Genomic DNA, 7,334 nt, shown 5'->3' on the forward strand with positions numbered 1-7,334 from the left:
TTGAAAAATTATGTCCTTTGTCAAAAAAAGATAAGTTTTCTTTGAAAAATCTCACCAAACTCACCAACTCCCAAACCTTATCCATTCAGTTTCGTCAACATTATTAATCATCCTTTTGTTTCGTCGATCACAAACACTCAACTTCAAACTGAATTGGGCTGGTGAACCTGACGTGAATTGGGCTTTACCATTGGGCTTCAACAGTTTCGTCAATATTATTAACTTTCTGTTTCGTCGTCTGATCTCAACAATAATAAATATATAGAAAGTGCAAAAATGAAAAAAATAAAAATTGACCAAAAAATAAAAGATTCAAAACATAGTGCTAGTCCCATAACCTGGATTACAAAACCATTGAGCCGCACACACATTTTATATTTAAAACCAACTCCACGCTTATATCAGTTGATGTCATATTCAGAAAAAAAGGGTAGATGACCTGTGACACCCCCAAAATCCACCTGCGGAGTATCACCGCTTGGGAGCGTGACTGACCAGGATCAAGCCACCGATCATATTGAACATGTAATTAATATATAAAAGTAAATGCCGTTCAACCACCAATATGAAAGGTGTTCAAAATATAAGTATGTTATCACTGTTTAGCGGAAGCGTTTAAATAAAACTCAACATAATAAAGTATGAAATGTCATAAAGTGTTTAACGAAACATTCATGATCCGTGCCCACAACGACCAGCTCCTCCCTGTGCAAGCTCCATGTACCTAACGACCTGCAAGGCATGTAACAGAGGATCAACAACTAGTTGAGCGAGTTCACAGAAAATAAATGCGTAATAGTAAGTTCGTTTGTAACATATGGCTCTACTGGGCCGATAGTATGTTCTATTGGTGGGGGCTTCCCATGATGCATATCCACTAGACTATTTGTAACCATAAGTGTTCTTCTTAACCTGAGAACAGTAATACGTACGAAATTTACGTAGGTTTTACGTAAGTGCCCTTCACAACCAAGGACAGGGTACGCGGGGGTTTACGTAGGTTTTACGTAAGTGCCTGACACAACCGAGGCAGTAGTGAGTATAAGTTCACGTAGGTTTTACGTGAGTGTCCTTCGCAACCTGAGGACAGTGAGTAGTACAAGTATACGTAGGTTTTACGTATGTGTCCTGCACAACCGAGGACGATGGTAGGTAGTCTAGTAACCGTGTCAGTATGAATCTATTCAACCTTATTCCTTCAATCCCATTCCCAAGCCCTGGGAATCCCATGCCTTAGTAAGAGTGTGAACTCACCTTGGTTTGCTCGGTATGCTAAGTTATGTGCTCACAGTTAATCAATCACGTCCTAAGGTACGTAAGTGTATAAATCAGTTTGCATTCATGAGGTTCACATAATAGTAAAAATCAATGTTTACCAAGTAATACATATCACGAAATCAACATCATACAAGTCATGCAAAGCATCAACCACAGTTAATATATCCAGCTAACTTTAACAGAATTAAACCAGGTTACTGTGCAGATTACCCACTCGGCGAAACACCCCTGTTTCGCCGTGAATCCCTTTCGACGAAACGCCCTCCGTTTCGTCGTTACATCCCTCGACGAAACACTCCTGATTTGTTGCGTTTGTTTCGTCATGAACGATCTCGGCGAAACACAATGTGTTTCCATGTCGGTTTCGTCAAATGTGTTTCGCCGATACTTTGTTTCGTCAACCCATAACTGTTTTAGCAAGTAAAAAACAATATCACAACACCCTAATTGCCCTAGTGGCCAACACCTATCCCCCACCACCAACCCTCATTGGACCGCAAAATATTAGCCGGTGAGATGATCACGTGCAAGATAGCCGCCACTCTTATGATCTGGTCCCTTAGCATTATTGGGCCGAAGCCCACAGCCAAGGGCTTTCGGTTGACCGCCCAACCCCACTAATCAAACTATCTCACACATGACCCCCCCCCTTGCAACCTACTGACTTATAATCTTGAACCCTACACCACTAGATAGGTTGCCAGCCGTCAATTAACATGCAATATAAAGCAAGTTGGCCGACAAACACATGCACTGCACATTAGACCTTTTTGCTAAAATTAAGTGTGTAGTGCCACCATTTTGTTGATTGGACCTACACTTGACCCAGCCGCCAATTCATCCAATGACGTACAACAATTTAACAACAATTGACCCACAACCATAATCACATAATAACTGACTAAACATATGAAATCATCGATGTAATAGCCGGCGATTATATGAAATCTTAAATCATTTAGTGATGCGAAAAGGTCAATCAACAACTAGCATATCAATTAATTACCACAGAAGACATGTGAGAATAATATTCAAGAAAATGTATTTAAAACATAATTGGATAAGAATTAGCACTAACCACGATGGACAAAAAAGTGATTTGGTCGCTCTTTGAGGGTCTCGAGTCTCACGGCTGCCGCTAGTAGGGGAGGAGTCTAGGGTTTCAGTATTTTGATAACCGTTCCCCTAATCTAATATATATTTTTACGCATGCAAGTTTGGGCCGTAATTGGGCCTCAACGAAATGACGGGTCGGCGAAACAAAACCCCATTTCGTCGACTGGACCTATGGCGAAACATATTTTGTTTCGTCGGGCTGTTCCACACTTAAGCAATTAAGTTCATGAAATCAAACTTTACACATATTTAGCACATAACAACTCAACATTCATTTCAACTTATAATTCAACTTTTAATTCAACGTACAATTACGAGTCAAACAAATCAAACACTAAACAGTTAACGCGTAATGAATGCGAGAGTGAAACGTCAGAAACTCGAGTTGTCACATTATCCCCAACTTGAAAGAAATTTCGGGTGCGTTCACTGAGGAAGCTCGGTAAGTTGTATCATTTACTGGTTTTCCTGGGGTGTCACATCATCCCCCCGTTGAGTTGGAATTTCGTCCCGAAATTCCGCAGTAGTAGCTTCAGCCTCAGCAGTGGTTGCACCGTTTTCAAATAACTGGGGATACTTGAGTTTCATTTGATCTTCACGCTCCCAGGTGAACTCTGGGCCGCGACGGGAGTTCCAACGAACTCGAACAAGAGGGATTCTCGTGTTCTTGAGGACCTTAACATCCCGGTCCGTGATTTCAACAGGTTCCTCGACGAACTGCAACCGCTCGTCGATAGTGAGCTCCTTCAAGGGAACTATGAGGGTCTCATCTGACAGGCACTTCTTCAGATTCGACACGTGAAACACATTGTGAACTGCACCGAGTTCAGCTGGTAAGTTTAGCTTGTAGGCCACTTTGCCTATTTTTTCAATGATTTCGAACGGTCCGACGTACCGCGGATTCAGTTTGCCTCGCTTGCCAAAGCGACTACACCCTTCCAGGGTGAGACTTTCAGTAAAACCCGGTCCCCGACCTGAAATTCCAATGGTTTCCTACGCTTATCCGCGTAGCTTTTCTAACGGTCGCGAGCTGCCGCCATACGTTGCCGTATCTGGGCAATCTTTTCCGTGGCGTCCACTACAATCTCTGGACTCATGATCTGACTATCCCCCACCTCTGCCCAACAGAGAGGTGACCGGCATTTACGCCCATACAATGCCTCGAATGGAGCGGCTTGAATGCTGGTATGATAGCTGTTATTATACGAAAACTCCACCAAAGGGAGATGCTTTTCCCAGCCGTTGCCGAAGTCGATAACGCATGCCCGAAGCATGTCTTCGAGAGTCTGGATCGTGCGCTCAGACTGCCCATCCGTCTGAGGATGATATGCTGTGCTCATGTCTAACCGTGAGCCAAAAGATTTGAGCATCGCTTGCCATAGCTCTGACGTGAATCGTGCATCCCGATCCGAAATGATGGAGGTGGGCACCCCGTGCCTCGAAACAACTTCTTTAAGATAAACGTCTGGGAGAGTGGAGAACTTATCCGTTTCCTTAATAGCCAGGAAGTGTGCAGACTTGGTGAGTCGATCCACGATCACCCATATAGTATCATTCCCACGCTGGGATCTGGGTAGGCCTGTAACAAAATCCATGGAAATTTCTTCCCATTTCCATTGCGGTGTCTTGGGTTGCTGAAGTAGGCCCGCTGGTTTCTGATACTCCACTTTGACTTTTGCACATGTCAAACACTTGCCGACGTAAGTCGCGATGTGGGCTTTCATGCTAGGCCACCAATATGTTGTTTTGAGATCGTGGTACATTTTATCCGACCCTGGATGTACCGAGTAGAGAGACTTGTGTGCTTCATCCATTACCAGTTCCCGTAATCCGCCATATAGTGGGACCCAAATACGCCCCGTTACATAGTAGGCGCCGTCTTCCTTCAGTTCCATTCGTTGCCTTGAGCCGCGTAAGGCTTCAGTCTTGACGTTTTCGGGTTTCAATGCTTCTATCTGAGCAGTTCATATCTGTGCAGGAAGACTGGACTGAATAGTGAGCTGCAGTGCTCGTACACGCCTAGGTGTAGTGTCTTTCCGGCTGAGGGCGTCAGCCACGACATTGGCCTTGCCTGGATGGTACTTGATGGCGCATTCGTAATCATTAAGTAACTCGACCCATCGTCGTTGACGCATGTTCAGTTCCTTCTGTTCAAAGATATGCTCGAGACTCATGTGATCGGTGTAAATTGTGCACTTGGTACCGTACAGGTAGTGTCGCCATATCTTAAGTGCAAAAACAACAGCTCCCAGCTCTAAATTGTGCGTCGTGTAGTTCCGTTCATGAACCTTGAGTTGACGAGAGGCGTAAGCTATAACTTTATCCCGCTGCATCAATACACAACCAAGACCCTGGATCGATGCGTCACAATAAACCACGAAGTCATCCGTGCCCTCCGGCAATGAGAGAATAGGCGCGCTGCAAAGCCTATCCTTTAGGTACTGAAAAGCAGTTTCTTGTGTGTTACCCCAACGATAGGTAACACCTTTCTGTGTGAGCATTGTAAGCGGCTGTGCGATCTTTGAAAAGTCTTTGATGAATCGTCTGTAATACCTCGCCAAACCCAAGAATTGGAGTATTTCCGTTGGCGTACGCGGTGCAGGCCAGTTCCTGATCGAATCTACCTTGGATGGATCGACATGAATCCCATCCTTGTTCACCACATGGCCTAAGAAGTGGACTTCACGAAGCCAGAAGTCGCATTTTGAAAACTTGGCGTACAGTTGCTCCTTTCGAAGAAGTTCCAAGATAAGTCGTAAGTGCTGCTCGTGTTCCTCCTGACTCTTGGAGTAGATCAGAATGTCGTCTATGAAGACAATGACGAACTTGTCTAGGTAGGGTTTGCACACCCTGTTCATTATATCCATGAAAACTGCAGGCGCGATCGTAAGCCCGAAAGGCATGACTAGAAACTCGTAATGGCCGTAGCGAATTCTGAATGCTGTCTTAGAGACGTCCTCATCCCGGACTCTCAGCTGATGGTAACCTGACCTTAGGTCGATCTTGGAGTAGTAGCTCGACCCTTCCAACTGGTCGAATAAGTCGTCGATACGAGGAAGAGGATAACGGTTCTTCACTGTGACCTTGTTCAATTCGCGGTAGTCTATACACATCCTGAAAGTGCCATCCTTCTTTTTCACGAATAGTACTGGAGCTCCCCAAGGCGAAGAGCTAGGACGAATAAAGCCCTTATCCAAGAGCTCTTGTAATTGCTTTGACAGTTCTTCTAGTTCAGTTGGAGCCAAACGATACGGTGCGCGAGCTATAGGTGCTGCTCCTGGAGCTAGCTCGACTTGAAACTCGACCTGGCGATGAGGCGGTAGACCAGGTAAATCTTCAGGAAACACTTGAGGAAATTCGCGTACAACTGGAATATCCTCTATTCTTTTCTCTTTCGTCGAGGCATCAGTAACTAATGCCAAAATGGCGGTGTGACCCTTTCGTAAACATTTCTGAGCCTTCAGGAAAGAGATTATGCCAACCACAGCACCACTCTTGTCGCCTTGAACTTCGAGAGGTTCTTTACCAGTGCGGGGAATATGAATGATCTTCTCCTTACATAGGATCTCTGCTTGCTACTTGGATAACCAATCCATGCCAATGACGATGTCGAAACTACCCAGAACTATAGGAATGAGGTCGATGGAGAAAGTCTGACCAGCGAGGATAAGATTACAACCCTGAACTATATGTGTGGCCTCTAGACTTTTACCGTTTGCTAACTCTACGACATGTTTGGTGTTTAGGGGAGTTGGTGCATGTTTTAACATTTGGCTAACTTTCAAAGACACGTAACTTGTATCCGCACCCGAATCAAACAATACAGTAACATAAAAGTCGTCAAGAAGAAACTTACCCATGACTACGTTGGGATCATTCCTGGCATCACCCTGCCCCAACACAAATGCACGACCCCTTGCTTTGTTGCCGTTGTTGTTCCCACCGTTGTTGTTGTTGTTTCCATTTCCCTGATTGTTGTTATTGTTGTTGTTGTTGTTCTGGTTCCTGTTTAGCTGAGGACAGTGCCTTTTGAAGTGACCTTCAGCACCACAATGAAAACATCCCTTGTTGCCCTGTTGTTGATTCTGCTGTGCTTGTGGCTGCTGCTGATTCTGGTTCGCAGGCCGAGGGCTCCTACAATCCTTGGCCTCATGACCCATCTAGAGGCATCTTTGACAGCGACCCTTGTTACACTGACCATTGTGGTGTTTGTTGCAGTTGTTGCACTTTGGGAGATTCCCTCGATATCCGCCTTGCCTGTGGCTGCCTGAAGAGTGCTGACTAGGACTCTGATAACTGTCAGTTTTTCGCTGCTGAACCTGTAACTGAACTGAAGCTGATCCCTTGCTGGAATCCCCATCCACATTTCTCTTGTTGTCACTGGGAGTAGCAGGTGTAGTAGCAGTGGTAGCGGTGGCAGTAGCGTTGATACGTTTAGGCAGCCGGTTCTATTCCACTGCCTGATCCGTGAGGCGATGAGCGAGGCATTGAATAGCCTGGATGTTGTCAAGATTAGCCGATGTCACATGGCTCTAGATTTCTGGCGCCAAACCTTTGAGATACAACTCAATGCGCTTGATTGGAGGGTCCACCATAGTTGGACATAGCACGGCCAACTCGTTTGACCTTTTAGTATAAGCTTCAATTTCTGACCCAGTCATTTTCAGATGATACAACTCATCTTCCAACTTGTGAATGTCTTCCCGAGTGCAGTATTCCCTTTTGATCAGTTCCTTGAAATCATTCCAAGGGGTGGCGTTAGCAGCTGCCAACCCTAAAATCTGTACTTGCGCGTTCCACCAAGTTAGCGCAATCCCCTCAAGTGTGCCAGTGGCGTATTTCACCCTGCGAGCCTCAGGGCATTCACACATTTCAAACACAGACTCTAGCTTTTCGAACCAGTGGAGGAGTCCAACTGCTCCCTCCGTGCCGCTGAATGT

This window comes from Helianthus annuus, chromosome 13, assembly GCF_002127325.2.
Source record: "Helianthus annuus cultivar XRQ/B chromosome 13, HanXRQr2.0-SUNRISE, whole genome shotgun sequence".
In the NCBI taxonomy this organism is placed as follows: Eukaryota; Viridiplantae; Streptophyta; class Magnoliopsida; order Asterales; family Asteraceae; genus Helianthus; species Helianthus annuus.